We start from the raw sequence: 24,077 nt of genomic DNA, 5'->3' as shown, positions 1-24,077 counted from the left end.
ATCTGCATACTATTAATACTTTATAGGGCTCAGTACAAAAGCAATAACAGATTTCCTACTCAAGACAGCAGACTAGCCATACCTCCATTCATCTTTTCTTCCTCCTCTAAGACTGATTTTTTAAAAAGCACACACACACACACACATACACACACACACACACACACACAGAGCTACGAGAAAAGAGAAAAAAGAAAAGGGAAAAGGATCATAGGCAGACATTGTTGGTTGCCAAACCAACAGCCATTCCTACACTGACTCCCACCCTCCTTCCTTTCTTATTGAACCTTGATTTTGTTTTTGTTTTTTTGAGTCTTTGTACTTTTACAAATGAGGCTTCCCCCGGTCCCAGAGGGTTAAATCCTTACTAGTCCAGGCCAGGATTTTGTAAATACTAATGTACAATCAAGTCATCTTGTTGCATCTTGCTTAAATGTGGACTCTGAAAAAGCCCTGGATATCTAATGCTGCTGGTCAAAGAGGCAAATGTCTAAAGAGACTTTATTTACTAAAGAGACTTTATTTACTAAAGATAATTTATTTATAATAATTTCATATACATAAACACATGTGCATGCACACATACATGCAAAGACTGGTTTTCAAATACACATGTGATAGATGGATTCTAACCAATAAGATATGAGCAGGGGTTTGGGGACAGTTTTACCCAACCTTAAAAACAATACACAAGGAAAAAATGTCCTCCTGCAGACTTTGGATGTTCCTCAGTGAGAATGTAATGCCCAAAGCTGCTATAACTACTTAAGACAAAAAAAAGAGAGAGAGAGAGAGAGAGAGAGAGAGAGAGAGAGAGAGAAATTGATTGTCTCAATCCCTTAAGACAAGAAAAAGATTAGGATGAAAAAGAAGATGAAAATGACCTAGATGTTCGCTAGATTCATCAAACTGATCAAATTAACTAACCCTGAGCTACATTACCTTTAGTTTTCTTGTTACAAAAGTAGTTTTCTCTCAACTTTTAGATTTATGTATTTATTTTAGAGAGAGAGTCTAGAAAAAGCGAGGGTCAGAGGGAGAGGGAGAGAGAATGTGAAGCTGACTCCACGCTGAGCACAGAGCCCAACTCAGGGCTTGTGAGATCACAACATGAGCTAAAACCAACAGTCAGACACTTAACCAACTGTGCCAGCCAGGGGCCCCAGTTTTTCCTTAACTTTTAAGTAAATTTTAGATAGGATGTCTATTTGTAGCTGAAAACATCCCAATTGGAGAAGAAAACCAAAGAAATTTTTCAAGTTCATGAAAATGAATCTATAATTAATAAAGCCAGGAATAGAAAGCCCAGAGAATTTCAAGAAACTGCAACTGAGATACCAAATTACTCTGCAGAATCCTATAAAAGCTAGAAATTCAGAAAAGAGGCCTTTTGAGAAATGCAAAACTTAAAATAGGGGAATTATCTCTACTTGGAAGAGCTAACACTATCAAGCACAATAGCTCTAAGACAATAGGTTAAGCAGGCAGGCATTTTTCTCTGAAAGCCAAAAACTAAAAAGTTAATCCTCACCCTCCACGCCCCCATCCCCACCACAGAGTTTGAGGAAACTAGTATAGCTCCTACGGATGAGTGATGGTTTCTTAGAGAAATGACTACTGATTTCCGGAACTTAGAGGTCCCCACAGCAATGAGCAGCTCCCCTTCTGATAACTGTAAAATAAAATGCTAACTCCTACCTACCTAGTATCCCCAGCTTATTATTTTTATTTATTCATAAATATGAACAAACTATAGTTAATCATGAAAAACCATAATAAAATAAAAAATTACTCCTGGATGAAACATACACCCACTTCCCCCCTTCAACCCTTCACAACAATTTAGTCCTAAAGCCATTAGGTGTAGAAGAGCACAGTGGGGAAAATGGGGGGAAGGAAGGGGAGGGGGAGTGGGAAGAGTCTGCTGTGAGAAGTCAGAGAGCAAGAAGAGTAAAACAGGTATCCAAAACTGGGGTGGGGGTAGAGGGAGAAGAAGTCAAGCTATTAGAGCCACAGTACAATAAGGAGAGCATTCACAAATGGAGGTTTCCCTGGTACAGCATATCACCACTCTAAGGCAAGGTGATGAGGGCATCTATGTAGAGGGAACCTGACACGGTGTATTAGAACCCAAGCACAGTGGAGAGGGCACCCAAGCTGAGGGGTAGCTTGTAAGGGATATCAAAAGCCAAATGGTGTTGGAAGTAGGTGGCAGATTTCCACTCAGAGATTCAATACTGTGATACTTAATGAGAAGTACCACCAGGAACTTACGGGTTTGAATACATATGTACACACATAAAACACAAATACACACCCCAGCTTTGTCCACTGAAAGGGCCTGAAAACAGCCAACAGTCCAATGGCAATGAGCAAATCTAATGCTGAGATCTTAAAAACATCACTTTCTACTAAAAAGAACTAGGAATCCTTGGAAAGACAGGCAATTCCACCATTAAGGCAGGAAAAAGTACAAGATAAGCTTGGGATGCAGCACTGTGCCACAAAGCAAAGAAGTTAAAAAAAAGATAAGGCTAATGCCAAAGGACAGAAAGAAGTGGTATCAAAAGGGCTCCTACTACTGGCCAAATCAGGGCAATTTGAGCATCAAAATAAACAATGATGGTAACAATATATCTCATTGAATAAAGTAAGAAACCATGAGCCCATGCATTTATAAACAAATGTTAATTTTTTAATTCTATGGTTGGATTGTGATTAAGTATAAAATCATGGTTTGTAGAAAATACACACTAAAATATTCAGGAACAAGGCATCAGTTAGGAAAAATGTCTTTGTACTATACTTATTTCTACAACTTGCCATTTCAAAACAAAAATTTTAAACATGTAAAAATTTGTATCCTCAAGAGATACAACCAAGTTCATAAAATCAGAATGCTATTTTAAAAAATCAGAAAATTAAAAAAAAATTAGAAATTTGTATCTTTCAGGCGTACCCGAGTGGCTCAGTCAGCTGATCTGCCTTCAGTTCAGGTTGTGATCCTAGAGCAGGGAGCCTGCCTCTCCCTCTGCTTCCCTCTCTGTCTTTCATGAATAAATAAATAAAATATTTAAAAAAAGAAAAAGAAATCTGTGTCTTCCAACATGTCTCATTAACTTTTTTTCTTATGGAGACGTGGAGACAAATCCAAGAAAGTTTTCCAGAAAAGATAAAGCAAAAAAAATATAAAAGACAGATAATCAATCCAGACAATTCAACATCCAATTAACAGTTCTAGGAAAAAAAGAAAATAAAGAATTGACAATGAAATAATACACGAAAATACTCCAAAGCTAAAAGAAACAAACCTTCAAAGAGATCTGCGAATTTCCAGTACAATAACAAAAAAGTACTCACATCTAGATGAAATTTCATAACAAAAATAAATATATCCTAGATAACTCTCTGAAAAGAAAGACACTTCAACTACAAAAGAATGAGAGTCATCATCAGAAGACTTCTCATGCAGGATACCATATTCTACGGGAAAAATAAAAAGACAAGGCCACTTAAGTATTAAAGGAAAATGAATTCCACACTCAGCCAAATCAGCAGGCAAGTATAGGGTGTAACATTTTTATACTGGCAAGGAAAAGGAAATTAACTCCTACATATGACCTTACATGTTATCCAGTAAAATAAAAAATATTTAACAAAGAGAGGAAGACATGAAATCCAAGAAACAGTAAAGCCAATCTCGGAGAGTAAGATGGCAACTGTGCAATAGATCTAAGAACAGTCTTAGACTAAGCAGGAGACCAAAAGTTCTAGTAGGTATTTGGGGGCAAGGAGGAAGGAGGAATAGACTGCATATTAATTAACTTTAGATTTTAAAAGCTGATCATGCATGTGGTAATCACTAAAATAATAAGCATAAAATGCCAAACAAAAAATATTGGACTTGCAGTTTCAGCTCCAATGTGAAAAAACTTGCAAGTTGTCGCTCCCATCGCTACAACAAGAAAAAAGCTAAACAAACTGAAAGTCAATGACTTTTCCTGGACTCATCAGAGAATTGAGGACACAAGGCAAACTGCCAGCTCAAGATATGGAGGAGACAGACATATTCAGGAAATCAAAACCAAGAACTATTAGATCACCTCAAATACAAACAATGGAACCATAAACTGATAAGAACATTATTATTAATTTCCCAGGGCTGTCATAACAATCACAAACCAGGTGACTTAAAACAATAAAACTTTATTCTTTCACATTTATAGCTCTGGAGGCCAGAATATAGAATCAAAGTATCAGCAGGGTTGGCTCTTTCTAAGACGTTGAGAAAGAACTGCTTCACACTCTGCTTTGGCTTCTGGAGGCTGCCAGAAATCTCTGGCATTCCTTAGCTTGCATAATTCCAATCTCTGCCTCCACGTGCACATGACCTTGCCCTTTTGTGTGTCTCAAATCTCTCTCCCCTTACTCTTGATAAGAATACCACTCGCTGGATTTGTGGTCAGTCTTAAAACCAGGGTAATATTATCTTAAGATCCTTAGTTACAGCTGCAAAGACTTCATTTCCAAATAACATCACATTCATCTGTACCAAGGCTTAGAACTTGGACAGACCATTTTGGGGCCAGAAAAGTTAATCCACTGTTAACACCTAAATGGTAATTTTGATGAACTACTACAGGCTGAACATGGAATAGCATCACAGTAGGAAACTTCTGGCAACCATAGTCTTAGGGGAGTCACCCATTTTCATGGATTTTACCTCCAGGAACCCCACCAGATTCTCTGAGTTTATGAACCCATAAAAATCTCCTGCGCTTTTGACAAGGAGGAAAGTAAACTAAGTCACTGTAAAGTAATCAGAAACCAGTCCCACAACACAAACCCACTAGAAGTTTGAGATTTAATTATAACATTATAGGATGCTCCTCTCCCCTACACTTTTCCATCGTGTAAGCAGGGCTCCAGTATATTAAGAGCTAACTATTGCTGAAAGAGTTATTGCATGGTACAGATTCCATCTGAAGAGAAGTTCTTAGGAAACCCCAAAGACAGCCAGGAAGACAAAAAAGGACACTAAAGAAATGTGAAGCCTCTGGCACCTACACCTAGAACAAACATTAAACAAAATACAACTCTTGGACAGACTAATATAAAACCTCACACTCAAGATCTGCTTATCTCAGCCCTATTCCCTAATACATAATGTCCAACTTTCAACAAAAAACTATACATCATGCTCTTAAAAAGGCAAGAAAAAACACAAAAGCAAAGCAAGCATCAGAGCCAGACTGAAACATAATACATATTTTGGAATCGGACAAAGAATTTAAAATAACTTTGATTATTAATACATTAAGGATAATAATGGGGGGAATAAAAGACAACACACAAGAATAGATAAGCAGACAGAAACTCTAGAATCATAAGGAAATGAAAGAAATCAAGAATATTAACAAAAATAAAGGAAGCCAAGATGGCAGATCACTGCCCCGGAAAATGAGGAGTAGGTGCTAAAAGGGAAAAATGGGCACCTCGGTAAAGGTAGTGTGTCTCAGAGGGGATCCATAATAGCAGAACCTCAGAAGGAGGTGCCAGGCAAGGTGGGATGCTGGCCAGCTGGCTGGGGTCCTAAACTGAAGGGACAAGTGGCATGCTCAGCATCCACAACTTGCCTCAGTTTTCTCAACTTCAGGCTCCCTTCCACTGTGCCTCTATGCCCAGAATCAACAACTTTTCAACCTTCTTCTCTCCCAACCCTTGGACTCCATGTAGGACAGGGATCAGAAACTTCTAGCACTGACACAGGGCCCTGAAGGGTTAACAGGCAGCCAGTAGGGCCCCAGTGCCTAGGAGGAGGGAACTGTGGAAGGGGAAGGTGGAAGGGACTGGGCAAAGAGGGACAAGCTCTCTGTACCTCTCCCCATCTCCTCCCTCTACCATTGCCCATTCAGTGCTAGAAGCCCTCCTTAAGCACCAAGGCAAATAACAACTAAGGTCACACACACACACACACACACACAAAAAAAACAGGATTATAAAATACTACCATGGAAAATTATATACCAACAACTTGGTCAACTTAGAAGATATGAATAAATTCCTAGAAACAAACAATCTTTCAAAACTGAATCAGGGAGAAACAGAAAATCTGAACAAATGACCAATCATGAAATTCAACAAAGGCCAGGACCTTCACAATTGAATTCTACAAACATTTAAAAAGTTAATACCTATTCTTCTCAAACTATTCCAAAAAATGGAAGGAAAGCTTCCAAACTTCATTCTACATGGCCAGCATTACTCTAATACCAGAACCAATAACACTACAAAAAAAATCAAACTATAGACCAATTATCTCTGATGAACACAGATGGAGATACCCTCAACAAAATATTAGCAAACTGCATTCAACAATAAAAGAACCATTCCTCATCAAACAAGATTTATTCTAGATATGGAAGGATGGTTCAGTTATCCACAAATCAATCAACACGATATATCACATTAACAAAACAAAGAATAGGGCAGCCCTGGTGGCGCACAGCGGTTTAGCGCCGCCTGCAGCCCAGGGCATGATCCTGGGGACCCTGGAATGAGTCCCACGTCAGGCTCCCTGCATGGAGCCTGCTTCTCCCTCTGCCTATGTCTCTGCCTCTCTCTCTCTCTCTGAATCTCTATGAATAAATAAATAAAATCTTTAAAAAATAAAATAAAATAAAGAATAAAACCCATATGACCCATATGGGTTGCAGAAAAAGCATTTGATAAAATTCAACATCAGTTTATGATTAAAAAAAAAAAACCTCTCAACAAAGTAGATTTAGAGGGAACACACTTCAACATGATAAAGGCTAGATATACTGAACCCACAGCTAATGTCATACTCAGTGGTGAAAAATTGCAAGATTTTAAGATTAGGAAAGAAAGAAAAAAAAAGAAAAGAAAAGGAAAGGAAAGGAAAGAAACAAAGAGAGATCAGGAACAAGATAAGGATGCCTACTCTTGCCATTTTTATTCAAAACAGTACTAGAAATCCTAGCCATAGCAATCAGACAAGAAAAAGTAATAAAAGGTATCCAAATTGGTAAGAAGTAGAACTATCACCATTTCCAAATGACATAACCCTACATTTAGAAAAACCTAAAGACTCCTACAGAAAATGTTACAGAATAAATGAATTCAGCAATGTTGCAGGATACAAGATGAATATCCAGAAATGTGTTACATTTCTATACACTAATAAAATAGCAGAAAGAGAAATTAAGAAAATAATCCCATTTATAATTGCACCAAAAGGAATAAAATAGCTACGAATAAAATTAACCAAGGAAGTAAAAAATCTACACTGTGATAATTATAAAACACCAAAGGAAAAAAAGTGAAGACAACACAAATGGAAAATTATACTACACTCACAGTGTAAAATAATACTATTAAATGTCCCTACTAGGGATGCCTGGGGTGGCGGGCACAACAGTTTGTCTCAGGATATGATTCCACATCCAGGGATAGAGTCCTGCATCAGGTTCCCTGCGAGGAGCCTGCTTCTCCCTCTACCTATGTCTCTGTCTCTCTCCATGTCTCTCATGAATAAATAAATAAAATCTTTAAAAATAAATAAATAAATAAATAAATGTCCCTACTACTTTAAGCAACCTACAAATCCAATGCAATCTCTATCAAAATACCAAAAGGTTTTTCCACAGAACTAGGACAAATAATCCCAGCACTTGTAGGAAATCACAAAAGACCTTGGATAGCCAAAACAATCTTGAGAAAGAAAAATCAAAGCTGGAGGTATCACAATCCCAGGTTTTAAGATATACCACAAAGTCATAATAATAAAAACATTTTGTATGCTATTCACACAAAAACACTCAGAACAATGAAACAGGATTGAAAGCCTAGAAATAAACCACACTTACATGATGAATCAATCTACAACAAAGAAAGAATGTACGATGTAGAAAAGACAGTCTCTTCAATAAATGGTGTTGGGAAAACTGAACTGCGAAATAAAACTGGACCACTCTCTTACACCAGATAGAAAAGGAACTCAAAATGAATTAAATATTAAATAAGAGACCTCAAGCCATAATGTTCCTTTAAAAAAAAAAAAAGGCAGTAGTCACTTTGACATTAGCTTTCACAACATATTCATGGTTATGTCTCCTCATTTAAGGGAAAGAAAAACAAACTATTTGAACTACACCAAAATAAAAAGCTTTAAGCACAGCAAAGCAAATAACAAAATGCAAATGCAACCTCTGGATAAACAAAGATATTTACACATGATTTATCCAATAAAAGATAAATAGCCAAAATATATAAACAACTCATGTAGCCCAACACCAAGAAATCAAATAATCCATTTTTTTAAAAAACAAATCATATAAATGGCCAACAGACACATGAAAAGGTGCTCAAAATCACAAATCATCAGGGAAACGTAAATCAAAACCACAAGGTATTAAAAGAAAAAAACACCCGACAATATGTTATAGCCTCCCACTAATCACAACAGCTAGTATCAAAAAGATAAGAAATAACAAATGTTAGTGAAGATGGGGAAAAAAGAAAATCCTCATGCACTTCTGGTAGGATTGCAAATGGGTTCAACAGCTGTAAACAAAAACAAAAACAAAAAAACAAAAAACAAAAAACCAGTATGGAAGTTCCTCAAAAATTTAAAAATAAAAATAGCATATAATCTAGTAATTCCACTATCAGATATTTACTCAAAGAAAACAGAAACACTAATTCAAAAAGACATATGCACCCCGTGTTCATTGCAACATTATTACAATAGCCAAGATACGGAAGCAACCTGTGTCCACTAATAGATGAATGGATAAAGATGATGTGGTATGTGTATATATAATGGAGCATTACTCCACCATGAAAAAAGAATGAGGTCTTTGCCATTTGTGACAACATAGATGGACCTGGTATTATGCTAAGTGAAATAAATCAGAAGACAAATATCACAGGATTTCATTTATATGTGGAATCTTTTAAAAACAAACAAAACAACAGATAGGTGTAAATACAAAGAACAAACTCGAGATTGCCAAGGGGAAGAGGGATTGAAGGGATTAGGGGGCAGAAGTGGGCAAAACAGGTGAAGGGAATAAGAAGTACAAACTTCCAGTTATAAAATAAATATGTCACAGGGATTAAAAGTATAGCATAGAGAAAATAATTAGTAGTAGTATAGTAACATTGGGACAAATGGTAACTATACTTACCATGGTGAGAACTGCCTAATGTACAGATTTGTCAAATAACTATGTCATGCACCTGAAATTAATGTAACATTGCATATCAACTATTATTAAATAACTTAAGTGAAGACAAACGAAAATATGAAGGTAGAACAAAATGTTTTTCTTACTTTTTTTTTTTTTTTTTTTTTTTTTAATTAATGATAGTCACACACAGAGAGAGAGAGAGAGAGGCAGAGACACAGGCAGAGGGAGAAGCAGGCTCCATGCACCGGGAGCCCGACATGGGACTCGATCCCGGGTCTCCAGGATCGCGCCCTGGGCCAAAGGCAGGCGCCAAACCGCTGCGCCACCCAGGGATCCCTTTCTTACTCTTAATTAATTAAGCTAAAAAAAATAACCGTTTAAAGTAATAAGAGTGACAATTTACTGGGTGATTATAGCACATCCACAGGCTAATAAATAATAGCAATGCCATAAAGGGCAAAGAAGAATTGAGAAAACTCTATGGTACTTGCATTTCACATGAAGCAGTGCAGTGCTATTTAAAGGTGAACTCAGATTATAAATGTGTACTGCAAACTTTCAGGCAAATATCAAAAATGTTTTTAAGTATAATTAATATGCTTGGAAGAAGACATTAAATCTGAAATCATAAAATGTACAACTAGAGGAAATAGGAAGTAAAAACAGAAGAGAAAAATGGTGAAAAAATTCAATGAAACCAAAATTGGTCATCTTAAAAGATCAATGAAATTGATAAATCTCTAGAAAGAATGATTAAGAAAAAATAAAAAGAGAAGACCCAAATTACCAATATTGAGAATAAAAGAGACTATCACTAAAGATTTTACATTCATTAAAAAAAGTAAGAAAAAATACAAATAAGATACACATGTAGAAAACATCAAAGTTTTGGTACTTAAGTAGTTTTAGATAATCTGAGTATTTTTAAAATTGAGTTTGTAGTTGGAAACCCTCTAAAAAAAAAAAATCTCCAGACCCAAATGATTTCCCTGGCAAATTCTACCAAATATTTAATATTTAAGAAATCTCCTAACTGTACCTATTAGAATGGCTAAGATAAAAATATTGAAAAGGATGCAAAGCTCTTAGAACTCTAATGTGTTGCTAGTAGCAAATACAAAAAACAAACACTCAAAGAGTCTGGCAGTTTTGTATAAAGTTAAAATACACATTACCATATAATTCACCAATCCCACTCCTAGCTACATATACTCTGGAGAAGTAAAACTTACGTTCACATAAAAACCTCTACACAAATGTTTACAGCAGCTCTATTCATGAGTGCCACAACCTAGGGAAAAAACGAAATGCCCTTCAATGGACAAATGGATAAAAAAAACTATGGTACATTCAAGCAATGAAATACCACTCAGCAACAAAAAGAATGAACTAGTGATAAATATAGTAACTTGAATGAATCTTAAGAGCATTATGTTAAGTAAAACAGGCCAAATTCAAAAGGTTACATATTATATAATCCCATTTATATGACATTTTCAAAAAAATAAATCTATGAAGATTAAGAACGGATACTTGGTTACCACTGGGGCAGGGGGGCTGACTAAAAAGGGATGACACGAGGAAATTTTTCAAGATAACAAAATTGTCCTATATCTTGATTATGTGATGGTTACAAATACCTATGCATGTGTTAAAATATAACTGTAAACTCCCAAAAAAGTCCATTTTCCTTTAGGTCAATTTGACAATAAAAGAATAAGAATAAGCCAACTGTGTACAAACTGTCTTCTGTAATGCTATGAAGAGCAAAAAATTCTAGTAATTCTGACATCAGATAATAGTAATGTCATAGGAAGATGTTCATGGTAAATGAAAGCTATGTCATAAAGTGGCGTGTACTGTACATCTTATCTTTTCCCAAAAAGGAAAAATGGACTTTCTCTCTCTCAAATAAATACACAAAATCTTTTAGAAAACAGAGAAAAACAGAACAAAATGACACATGCTCACAATATATCAAGAGAAAAAAGGTTTCAATTACATGATTTCCCTTTTATATAAAACACACACACGTTGGTTTATATATCACCAAAAAAAAAGTTTGCAAATATATATACCACAATGATAGGTAAATATCTCTGGGTAGATTTTCCCCTTCGTTCTCATCATTTGCAATTTTAAATTTTTTTTTATTAAAACTCTAAATCATGTAGTTGGAACAGCAATAAAAAAAAAAAAATACACACAAAAATCTTAAGCAACCTACATGTCAAGCAGCTGGTGACTAGTTAAATCAAATACAGTAAAACCATACAAGGGAATAAGATTCAATTAGAAATTATACAGTTTAGGAAAAATGTACAATAAACTTCCAAACGATTTAAAAACCAAACTAAATGTAAAGTATAACCCATATCTGTAAAATATATTTATATTTTTTAAGACCAGAAATACTTCAAAATAACTTCACTCCGTAGAAATTAACAGGTCTCTTTTCCCTCATCCTTTATTCTATGTTTTCCAAACTTCCTAAAATGAACTGTTTTACAATCCAAGATGACACTAATGTTGGTATCTCATAGTGTGCTCTATCTACGGAATGTCAGTGTGGCAGAACTCCGATGATGCAGTGTTCCTTATAATGCCGCTCTTTCCAGCTAGGGTTCATTCCAGGGTGATACAGGAAGGTATCTGATGTTACGCCCCATAATATACAGCAAGACCTTTCACCTAGTAGTAGAGCTAGTTAAAGCCAACTGAGTATGTTTCAACCCCAAAGGAATCATTAAAAAGCCATACATCCCATCCACCCTACTCTGACAGAATTCTCCTATAGTTACCAAGACTAAACTCAATACAAAAAGTGTAATCCCAATCTTCCAACATCACTTCACTGTCTTATAAACCACAAATTGTACAGTACATGTCAAACGGAACAAGAAATGTTCCTGACTTACAAATGTACTGTTTTTCAAGTTCTTGTCCATTTACTGAATTTAATAATGCTCTCTGCTGTTTAACCATCTACTTAATTATAATGCCTATATTTAGATATAATTGTTACATTTTGTTCATATCCTTATATAATATGTATACACATATATATAAATACAGATGATGTTTCTCAAATTTTTATAGTAGTGAGTCATGAAATGTGGCAAAAAAAAAAAAAAAGTTCCAGCAGTGAATGTCAGCAATACAATGAACTCCTCTTTAAATTATGTTGAATTACTCAAAATTATTTGTGCCATCCTGCAGGAATTATACTGAGTTGACTTTCAAATATTTTTCCCACTTTAACAGAATCTCTACTCAAAAGTCTAACTTTCAATATATCATGTCTTTTCCAGTAAATTTTTATGGCTCATTCCATAAAAATTAGTTGTAAAAGCTATTTTATACATAGTGCAAGTAGCATTCTATTTTTTTTTTTTTTCAGATAAACTACAACCAAAACACTAACTTCCCACTTAGTACAGCTAAATGAACCAGATCTTCCTAAAGTCAGTAAACTTCAAAATAAATTCATTCTAGATTTGGGGGGGGGGGGTGTGTTTTTGCCAATATACAAACAGCCAATATATAAACCCCCCAAGACTTAAGTTAGGATTATTTAACCAATAAACAACAGTAGCACTTTTATGGTTAGTTCACCCAGCAATCCACTTCTAAAACATCTCAAAAGATTAAATACTTCAAAGAAGCCTATCAGGATGAGCAATGAGCACAAGAGATTACAGAATACACAAAGAGATTTGTCAATTCAACACTCTAAAAAGAGATGCTGTAGAGTTGGGGCCAGACTCAGAGGCCCAGAAGCATGTGACAACCTATGAAATCAGGCTGGTTTTTGGTTAGGTTATGAATTTCTAACCCTAAAAATCTCAATTAAATAGATAATTTCTATTTAAAAAAAATGAGTTACTCAAGAGATCAAAAATAAAACCAACATCCATAATCCATAATTAATAAAGTCAGAAGGTGGCCTAAAAATAGCCTCAAAAACAGTTCCCAAAAACAGATGATTTGTTTTAAAGATTCTTTCAAAACTTACCATAAAAAAAAAAAAATAAGCCTACAAAGCTTCACTATTAAAATAGTCATTTAAAAACAATTTAAATGATATTGGAGCCAAAAAGCACACTCACAAACATCCAGTCTCAAACATACAAGATTCTAAATAAAATGCCAACAAAAGGAATTCAAATGTATAGATAATTAGCCGTTACATGAAGCAGGGTTTAATCCTGGAAAATCTGGGACAACTGGCTGGCTCAATCAGTCAGTAGAGCATGCAACTCTTGATCTTGGGGTCATGAGTTCAAACTCCAGGTTGGGTGTAAAGCTTACTTTGAAAAAAAATAAGTCTTGGAAAATCTCATTTATCATATAAACAGATAAAATAAGAAAAACCACATGATCCACAGATTCTAAGTAGCACTCTAATGAACTTGAGCAGTAGTGTATTTTGTGTAAACTCAATCTCTCTTATCCTAGGTAAAAAGCTCCTAACATGAGGTCTTAACCTCAAGCTTTTCCCCAGAAAAAAATATGAGCTTTGGGGCTAAATTAGCAATTCCGTTCCTCTCAGGATAACTATATTTATAACATGTAAAGTCAGATCTAATTTATATTAAGGCAGTGGTTCTCAACCAGGATGATTTTGCCCCACATGGGACACTTGGCAAAGTCTGAGGACAGTTTTGGTTGTTATAGCTCGAGGAATGTTACTGGCATCAGGTGGGTAGAGGTCAAGGATGCTGTAAAGCATCCAATAATGCAAAGGACAGTTCCCCACAACAAATTAATTTCTGGCCTAAAATTGCTAAGGTTGAAAAATTCCATATAAGGGTAAATATGCTACATACCAATTTTCATCTCATATCATATCCCATAAATGCTAGCTGAAGGAAAAAGAACTCTTCTCAGGGCACTTCCTGCTAGCTCAATCAGAAGAGTGTGCAACTCTATCTCAGGAGTTGTAGGTTTGAGCTCCACACTAGGCACAAAGATTACTACAGACTTAAGACTTAAAAAAAAAAAAAAAAACTCTCACACATACAAATACACATGGCAGGAAGAGGGTAGGAGGAATACAAAGGAGGAAGGAGAGGAAATGGAAGTAAATATCAAAATTGTGGTGAGGAAAACTTTCTAAACTTAAAGCAAACAAAATAATCAAAATTTAAAAGCAAACAAATTGGAAACTAGAAATAAATATTTACAGCAAACCAAAGAATTAAAAGCATTTCTAAAAACCAAAAAGAAAAATAATGACATCAAGGTTGAAAAACAAGCAAAAGGAAACATATTTAAAATGAAGTACAGCCACTCTAAGAATTTAATCCTCACTTAAAAATATATATATATATTTATTTTCTTAACAGCTTGGCTGCACAGGAAAAACATATTTTCTTAACAGCTTGGCTGCATAGGGGTGCTAGTATTTTTTAAGGAGTCTACAATTTTTTTAATGATTTTTTTAAAACATTTAAAAATAGTAATTAAAAAAAAAAAAGGGCCTGAACACCAACTCTTTAAAACTCTTAAAATTCAGAATTTCTTTTTAAGTTACACACAAAATATCAATGGTAATATTATAAGTTCACCAACTATTCTGTCCTAATAAACAAATATTCTTCTGATAATTTAAAGTCATTTCACAAAGAAATAATATAAACAATTTACACAAATTCCAAACAAGTTTGAGTTGTATGGGCATTCACTAGTGAATATTCACTCTGGTTCTAACCAATATAACATAGATATCACAACATCTAACTAGGTCTATCAAATTAAACATACTCTATACCACTGGTTATATCATACCATATCATTGAACTTTAACCTCTGTTTATTACAGGAAAGGACAAAAATACAAGCAGTGATACAAAAATCTACTCTACTGGGGCGCCTGGGTGGCACAGTTGGTTAAATGTCTGATTCCTGGTTTTGGTTCAGGTCATGATCTGAGAGTCATGGGACAGAGTCCCATTTCCGGCTCCGCCCCCAGGACAGAGTCTGCTTAAGATTCCCTCTCTCTTTCCCTCTGCCCCTCCCCACCTCTCTCTCTCTCTCTCTCAAATAAAAAGATAACATAAAACACAAAACATGAAATAAAATAGAATGAAAACATACTCTATTGTAAGTTCAAAAGCAATTATAAACTTTAAAGAAGCAGTAAAATGACAGAAACACTTTAATGGCTCCACCTGTTGTTTCTTATGAAAAAAGATAAAAAATATTTTTACTTTTTATTTCCAGGATTAAATGCTTATTTTTTACCAAAACCAAAAATCTTTACCAGAACTTCTTTCCAGAACTATCTTTACATAAGTGCAGAAATCCAAAATTGATGAGCATTACTTAATGTCATTAACAACTGACATTTCATTATTTAGGTTCCCTAAAGTTATCTAGACAGTCAAAATACTAGTAAGAAAATTTCCTAAAGTTTGTAAAATAGAACTGGTAAATAACATCTCTTACATTTTTTCAACAGAGATAAGTAAATCACTCTAAAAATACCATACACAAAACCCACTCCTTTTTTTTAATTTCAAAGAGCACAAAAGTCTGCCTAACAGGCACTTATTCAAAGACAATTCAAAGAGAAGAGAATATGTGGTTTGAGAAAAATTTTACATGGTATTATATGCTTTTGAATATTACTAAATCGGATCCGTAAGTGACAAATATCTACAAAGATAATCTTAACCTAAATTTAAAAAACAAAAATGGGCAGCCCTAGTGGCTCAGCAGTTTAGCACCACCTTCAGCCTAGGGTGTGATCCCAGAGACCCGGGATTGAGTCCCATGTCGGGCACCCTGCGTGGAATGGAGACTGCTTTCTCCCTCTGCATCTCTGCCTCTTGTCTCTCTCTGTCTCCCTCGTGAATAAAATAAATAAAATCTTTAAAAAAAAAAAGTATTTTGGGTGCCTGGATGTCTTAGTTTGTTAAGTGTCTGCCTTTGGCTCAGGTCAGGATTCCAGGGTCCTGGGATCAAGTCCCACATCGGGTTCTCTGCTTGGCAGGGGAGTCAGCCTCTCCCTCTGCCCTTCTCCTCTGCTCATGATCTTTTTCTCTCAATAAATAAAATCTTTTAAAAAATTATTTTAATCTCACAAAGACTAATTACTTAATTAGTTCAAAACAAATAAATTACTGTGCACATGTGATTAATGCCTCCTTCCAAAATCCTAAAAACAACAAATATCCAAAATCCATCTGAAGAGCAAACAAGTTGGGAAATTCAACCAAATACTTCTCATCTGGATTTCTATTTACCACTATTAACTTTGAAAAAACACTGTAGAAATTAGTTTTAAACGCATTTCAAACTGTACAAAATACCATGTATCTGTCATGAAGTTTTACAATTTTAGGATAACAAATGTTTAAGTTTCTTTATTCTTAAACCACATTAGGACAGTCATTTCAGTCAGCATTACTTGCTCTATTTAGCTCAACTTTCTCCCTTAATGTTTTAAGAAATAATTAAGAGGGGATGCCAGGGTGGCTCAGTCGGTTAAGCATCCAACTCCTGATTTCAGCTCAGGACACAAGCTCAGGGTCATGGGACGGAACCCCTCATCAGCCATTGCACCCAACTCAGGTCTGCTTCTCATCCTCTCTCCCCTTCTGCAACCCTCCCTGCAAGCTCGCAAGTGCACGTGCTCGCTCTCTCAACTAAATAAATCTTAAAAACAAAAGAAAATAGAAAAAATAAAATAATAAGAGGACACACTTTAAAATCAGAGCAATACAAGTTTAATCCAGCCTTCTCCACATCCTTTCTGAGATCCTGGGTAACAATCTCTTTAACTTCAATTTCTGATTTTGGAAAAAAAAAAAAAAAAAAAAGGAATGACGACCTACCCCAGAAAGCTCCAGTGGAAATTAAATACTGAAAAATACTTAGCATTGTAAGCAGTCCCCAAGCACTAAGAATCAGCAAATTATCAGTTAAAAAGATAATCTAAGGTTACCAAAAAATAGAAAGTTGCTTTAAAAGATAATTTCACTCTCTTTAGTTAGACCTTAAAAATGTATTGAAGTGAGACACCTGGGTGGCTCGGGCGGTTGAGTGTCTGCCTTTGGCTCAGGGCATGACCCCCAAGTCCTGGGATGGAGTCCCACATCATGCTTCCTGCATGGAGCCTGCTTCTCCCTCTGCCTATGTCTCTGTCTCTGTCTCTGTCTCTCTCTCTCTCTGTGTCTATCATGAATAAATTTTTTTTAAATGTAATGAAGTTATATAACTCCAAGAACCTGTAAGAAAATAGGATTCATGAAATCATTGGATTTTCTCCATGTTTCCAAGCATACACCAAAAGTAAACACATGCATAAAAAATAACCTAAATCCTTATACACAAAAAGATGTTAAATTCAAATTGCCAGAATATATTATCTGGCCAGGGCTGAGAGCAGGGGACTTTGTTTTACTTATCTTTGTATTCCCAAGCCCCACCACAAGTCCCTGACGTATCTAATATACTATACAGCTATTTGTAGCTCTGAAATGAAAGATATTACATTGTCTAGAATTTTAGATTTTTCTTTCAACACAAGTATAATGATACTTAATACTCATTCAGCAAATATTTGAGTGGCTGCTACTGGAAGGTAGCTACTTGTTCCAGGCATCTCTAAGGAAGAAACTCAGGGCAAGGAACTTGTTCACCTTTTTATTTTGAATGCTTCTGTCAGTGCTGATACACAAGACGACCTCAAGAAATACCTGTCTAATTTAAACCAAAGTATTTGCTGACAAGACAGAATTATAATTATTATGGGAAAATGCAATTACTGCGGGACATGACTGATTACAAAGAACTAGAAATGTTAAAAGGCGGTAAAGAACTCACAGAATAGATATTTAAGAGTCCCTGAGAACATTTTTCAGAACTTAGACTTCACTGAAAATCCAATAAAAGATATAGATCCTTTACCCAAAATAATTCCATCACAAAGGTCCACGCAAAATTTTACATGTTTAAAAAAACAGGCTCCTGAAACATATTCCTATGTCATTTCTGAGAACACATCACTTTCCCAATAATTATTTGTGTTTTTGTTTTGTGTCCCAACAACAGTCACTTATTTGTGAAATACCACTCTTAAGTCTTCTCTCTTAAGCATTATAAATGGAAAGAACAGCTCTCAAATTACTAAGGCCAAATTATACTTTCATATAACAATTCAAATGTCATTCAAAAGCTTCATATTCTCTAATATACCAGCAGGCCAAGTGCCAAAAAATGTATTTTATTTAGAAGACAGAATGAAATAAACTTCAGGCCTATTACATGGAATCTACTAAACTGAGCATCTTTTTCCACCAGAAAATATATTTAACTACAATAAATTATCACTAATTAAATATCTAATATAGAATTAATCAGATAAAATAAAAAATGGTTTAATCATTCATAATCCCTAAAATAGTATAATCTTATGTAATAATTTACAATTGCATAATAACTTAACAATATTTTCATATGTATTTTCATTAGATTCACAACAAACCTAAAGGTTTACATTCTAAAACTGCCATATGTGACTACTAAGCACTTGAATTGTGGCTAGTCCAAACTGACATGTTATATAAATGTAAAATACAGAGGTGCCTAAGTGGCTCAGTTGGTTGAGTGTCTACCTTCAGCTCAAATCATGATCCTATAGACCTGAGATTGAGCCTGTGTAAGGCTCCCTGCTCAGCAAGGAGTCCGATTCTCCTTCTCCCTCTGTCCCCAACCCCACCCCAACAGCCTGAATGTTCACTTGCTCTAATAAATAAATCTTTAAATATATATATATATAATACACACTAGACTTCAAAGACAAAAAAATATATAAACTATCTCATTAATAACTTCTTAGACTATACGTTGAAATAATTATTTTCTTAACCCAACACATCCAAAATATTAAAATTAATTTCACCTATTCCTTTTAACTTTTTAACATAGCTATTAGGAAACTTTTAATTATATATGGACTTTATCAGGTAAGTATGCTTCAAAGAATATAAGTATACTTGCTTCTCTACAGCCATTTAAGATGGTATAATCTTACAGTTTAATCAACATTATTCAAGTTATTTTAAACAAATGTTTAAGCAACATTAGCCTTATACTTAAACTTTTTTTTTTAATTAATTTTTATTGGTGTTCAATTTACCAACATACAGAAAAACACCCAGTGCTCATCCCGTCAAGTGTCCACCTCAGTGCCCGTCACCCATTCCCCTCCAACACCCGCCCTCCTCCCCTTCCACCACCCCTAGTTCGTTTCCCCGAGTTAGGAGTCTTTATGTTCTGTCTCCCTTCCTGATATTTCCCAACATTTCTTTTCCCTTCCTTTATATTCCCTTTCACTATTATTCATATTCCCCAAATGAATGAGAACATACACTGTTTGTCCTTCTCCAATTGACTTATTTCACTCAGCATAATACCCTCCAGTTCCATCCACGTAGAAGCAAATGGTGGGTATTTGTCGTTTCTAATTGCTGAGTAATATTCCATTGTATACATAAACCACATCTTCTTTATCCATTCATCTTTCGATGGACACCGAGGCTCCTTCCACAGTTTGGCTATTGTGGCCATTGCTGATAGAAACATCGGGGTGCAGGTGTCCCGACGTTTCATTGCATCTGAATCTTTGGGGTAAATCCCCAACAGTGCAATTGCTGGGTCGTATACTTAAACTTTTTTAATAGGACAAATGGGAGACTTATAACAGAAATGTATCTGATTCATGAAATAGATAATTTTACTTTTATTTACTAGAATGTAACATCAATGCAACATATAGTAAGCCATCAGCAATCCACCTGACAAGATGCTTAATATCCCAAAGTACTATTCTCTATTAAAAGGATTTAAGAGCCCCAATGAGTTACACAGAAAGGATTAAAGAATTTTCTTTTTTTTAAGATGTTACTTTTAAGTAATTTCTATACCCAACATGGGGCTTGAACTCACAACCCTGAGATCAAGAGTCACAAACTCTGACTGAGCCAGTCAGGTACCCATAAAGAGTTTATTTCTAAAAAGAAGGTTAAACCTCATACCAACTTGAAACCACGTAGCCAGCATTTTGTTAGCCTAGTTTAGATAGACATATTTCAATATACTTAAATTTTTTATTATTCATTAGACTGGCTGGATCCCTCTCCCCGATTATTCCAAATTAAAGTATTACTGAATCACAGATTCAGTGGATACATAGCAGGCTCACAATTTTCTGCTAGTTATTAAGGGTGTTAAATTTCTTTAGTCAAATAAAGTGATACAATCTCTGGCATCAATGAGCTCAGGACAAAAAAAGTCCTTTATTACATACAAAACGAAGTGAATAACAGGAGTTTTTATTTAGGCTTTACACTATGAGGTTCTAACTATAAGTTCAACTGGGTTTTATAAAATACAATACAAGAAATCCAGGAAATGTTTATGGGAAAGGGATTACTTGGGATCTAAAATATCACCTTTATATCTTCATTCGATATTCATTCTGAAAATTCTGAATTCTTAATAGGTTTATTTTCACCATATAAAGCAAATTTTTAACTGCTTTATAAAATGTTTGATAACAATGGTCTAATTAAGTTAAGTAAAAATGGAGTCTTCCTCTTTTTTATGCACACACAGTGCAGAACAGCAAGACAAAATACTCCACAGAGTGCAACCTGCTGCAGCAGAGTAGGAATTTTAATTAAATTTTAATTAAACTCTAATATAAAACGTTGATATTGAGAACACATTTGTAAATAACTTATAGTTTCTACTATAAAGAATAAAAAGCATGTAGAAGAGTATACACACCTGAAAGATCAACTTTAATGTTTCCTAAAAACATTACTACAGCCAAAACTGCGATTTATGGTCTCCAATTTTACAAATATATTAACTTCTATGTTGCAGATGAACGAGAAGGCAGTTTTGCTGCAAAAGCAGAGCAATGCTGGGCACCCGGGTGGTTCAGTGGTTAAGCGTCTACCCTTGGCTCCGGTCGTGATCCCAGGGTCCTGGGACCAAGTCCAGCATCAGGCTCCCCACAGGGAGCCTGCTTCTCCCTCTGCTATGTCTCTGCCCCTCTCTCTGTGTCTCTCACAAATAAATAAATAAAATCTTTTAAAAAATAAATAAATACAATCTTGGGGGGGGGGGGGAAGCAGAGCAATACCTAAATCAAAGGAATTTGTTTCTTCAAGCTCTTCTGGCAGCAATTCTGACAGTGAGGTTGACAAAAAGCTAAGAGGAGGGAAGCCTGGGTGGCTCAGCGGTTACACGTCTGCCTTCAGCTCAGGTCATGATCCTGGGGTCCTGGGGTCCTGGGATCTGGCCCTGCACTGGGTAAAATCTTTTTTAAAAAATAAAATATATAAAGTCAACCTAGACGTCAGGTCAATTTCCAGTCTCAGTACTAAGGCACAGATAGATACTAACAATGTTAAGACAGTTCTAATATTTCAGGTTAAAGGATCTTAAAGATACCAGTTCAAATGAAGGTGTATCTAACTCTAAAGACTCAGTGCCAGGAATAGGTAAAAATATATATATATATATCTTGGCTACTGCCACATCTTTACTGTGTCACTGGTCAAACTAATGAGAGATGAACAAATTCCATTTGCCCTCCAACACAGAAATCTATATCCTGTTCTTCTTATGCTTCTCCTATAACATTTTAACATTTCTGACAATGAATACATCCTCTTAATGTGCATTCCCTCTCCTGTTTGGATTTCTAATGATTCACATGCTAAGTTTTATTCCTATCATAGCCCTACAAGCCTTCCCAAAATATTTATGACACTCATCAACCCCAGGAGGGAGGAAAAGAAAGAACATTTATGTCAAAATCTCCAGGGGTTGTGGTTTTTTTTTTTTAAATCCATGTGATTCTAATAATAGGCCTAACCCATAACACTGTTACAAACTACTTACCGCATCGAAACATATATTTGTCCTAAACTCCTAGCACCTAGCATGGCATTAATGACATTCCTCATGTTAAGGCATATACTTGACTAATCTTTCATATAAAGCTCCTTTCCTTGACCCTAAGACCTTGCAACAGAACCCTTCTCTTAATGTTGGTGGTAACTATTTGTTTACCACACTTATAAAGCATTTTTCTACTAGAAACTTCCATTGATTAGGTACCACACAATCTCTCTCTTGAAATTACCTGAACACCAAATCATCAAAAAAACAAACTACCAGACATCAAAATAGACACTGAAATTTAGGATCCTGTACTAGTCATCTCTGTTTTGTAAATCAGTTGAGAAAAAGAATGGAATCATGATGGGAAGTTTAATTAACAGATATGGAATTTGAAAATTATAAAATGAAAGTCTCTTAGAGGCAATGGAAAAGACTGATATGGTATAAATAGGTTCTAGAAAAGAAAGAGTCTATAACATTGCCATATCTGGCAACAGATCAACATCTTAGGCTACATATCAATTTAGAACAATGAATTTTTTATAAGCAGTTTCTTCTTAGAGTAAAAAGCTCCTTTAAATGCAAACTAGTAAATACATTTTCAGTTGAATGAAAATGGTCACTAAGAGAGTAGAACATCCAGGTACCTGAGACCTTCAAAAACAAAAACCAAAAAAAATTTAAAAAGAAACAATATCAAACTTAGTCCAAAGGAGGAAACTTTTGGGACTCCAAAAGGAAAATGACTAACTCACCTGGAGCTAAAACCAAGGGTTCTGACTGAAAATGAAAGTACATTAGACCCATGGACGCAGGTTTGAACTGCTCGGGTCCATTTACATAGATTTTTTACAATAAATACAGTGCAATACTGCAAATGTATTTTCTCCTCCTTTTGATTTTAAGTAAGCTCCAGGCCCAACATGGGATTCAAACTCGCAGGACCCCGAGGCCAGGAGCCCTATGCTTTACCAACTAAGGCAGCCAGACGCCCATTTTGACTTTCTTGATAACATTTTCTTTTCTCTTACTTTATTGTAAGACTACAATAAATAATACACACAACATACAAAATATGATGTGTTAATTGACTGTTTTATCGGTAAGGCTTTTGGCCAAAAGCAGGCGATTAGCAAAGTCTTGGGGGAATCAAAGTTATACTGGAATTTTCAACTTCAGAGAGGGGGGCAGTCTTCAGCATCCCTAACCCCAGAGTTTTTCAAGAGTCAACTCTTGATGGGCAGCCTGGGTGGCTCAGCAGTTTAGCGCTGCCTTCAGCCCCAGGGCATGATCCTGGAGACCCGGGATCGAGTCCCGCGTCCCCCATCCGGCTCCCTGCATGGAGCCTGCTTCTCCCTCTGCCTGTGTCTCTGCACCCACCCCCTCTCTCTCATGAATGAATAAATAAACAAAATTAAATTTAAAAAGAGTCAACTCTTGAACTGGTACTTGAACTGGTACTGTAATGCAGTCTTGGGTCAGAGAAGCCCTAACAAGATTATGAAGGAATTTTATCTACCTAAGAATGGTAATAAATGATTCTGTGAACCAGCCTAAACATCTAGCACAAACCTAAAAGAAATGTAGAGAAAAGGGAGGAGTGAAAACGGCAGTACACTCTACAAAAAACAAAAACTCAAGTCTAACAAATTGCCTAACTCCACTTCAGTGAAACTAAGAAACCAATAATTAGTGATACTTTGAAATATTTTGTCTTCCTTGCCTGTTTAACATTATATTGGTGGCTATGATTACTCAACACTTGTTAAGGATTGTGTTCTTGTTTCTGAAACAGAACCTGCTTTGCCAATCGGTGTGAAAGAGGAGGAACTCAGGTGGAAAAAAAAGCAGCAAAGAAAAAGCAGACACATCAAATCCCTGGGACCAAATAAACAGAAAGAATCCTAGACTGTAACCAGAGAGAATATCCTCTCA

General features: G+C 35.5%; 1 protein-coding gene across 1 annotated transcript in view; it reads right to left on the bottom strand.

Moving 5' to 3' along the window:
• Positions 1-24,077, bottom strand: part of CD2AP (CD2 associated protein) — a 139,632-nt gene that overhangs the window by 108,106 nt on the left and 7,449 nt on the right. The window lies entirely within an intron of this gene.

The sequence above is a fragment of the Vulpes vulpes genome, chromosome 1 (assembly GCF_048418805.1).
Source record: "Vulpes vulpes isolate BD-2025 chromosome 1, VulVul3, whole genome shotgun sequence".
Taxonomy (NCBI): domain Eukaryota; kingdom Metazoa; phylum Chordata; class Mammalia; order Carnivora; family Canidae; genus Vulpes; species Vulpes vulpes.
This window is presented reverse-complemented; position numbering and strand designations above follow the sequence as displayed.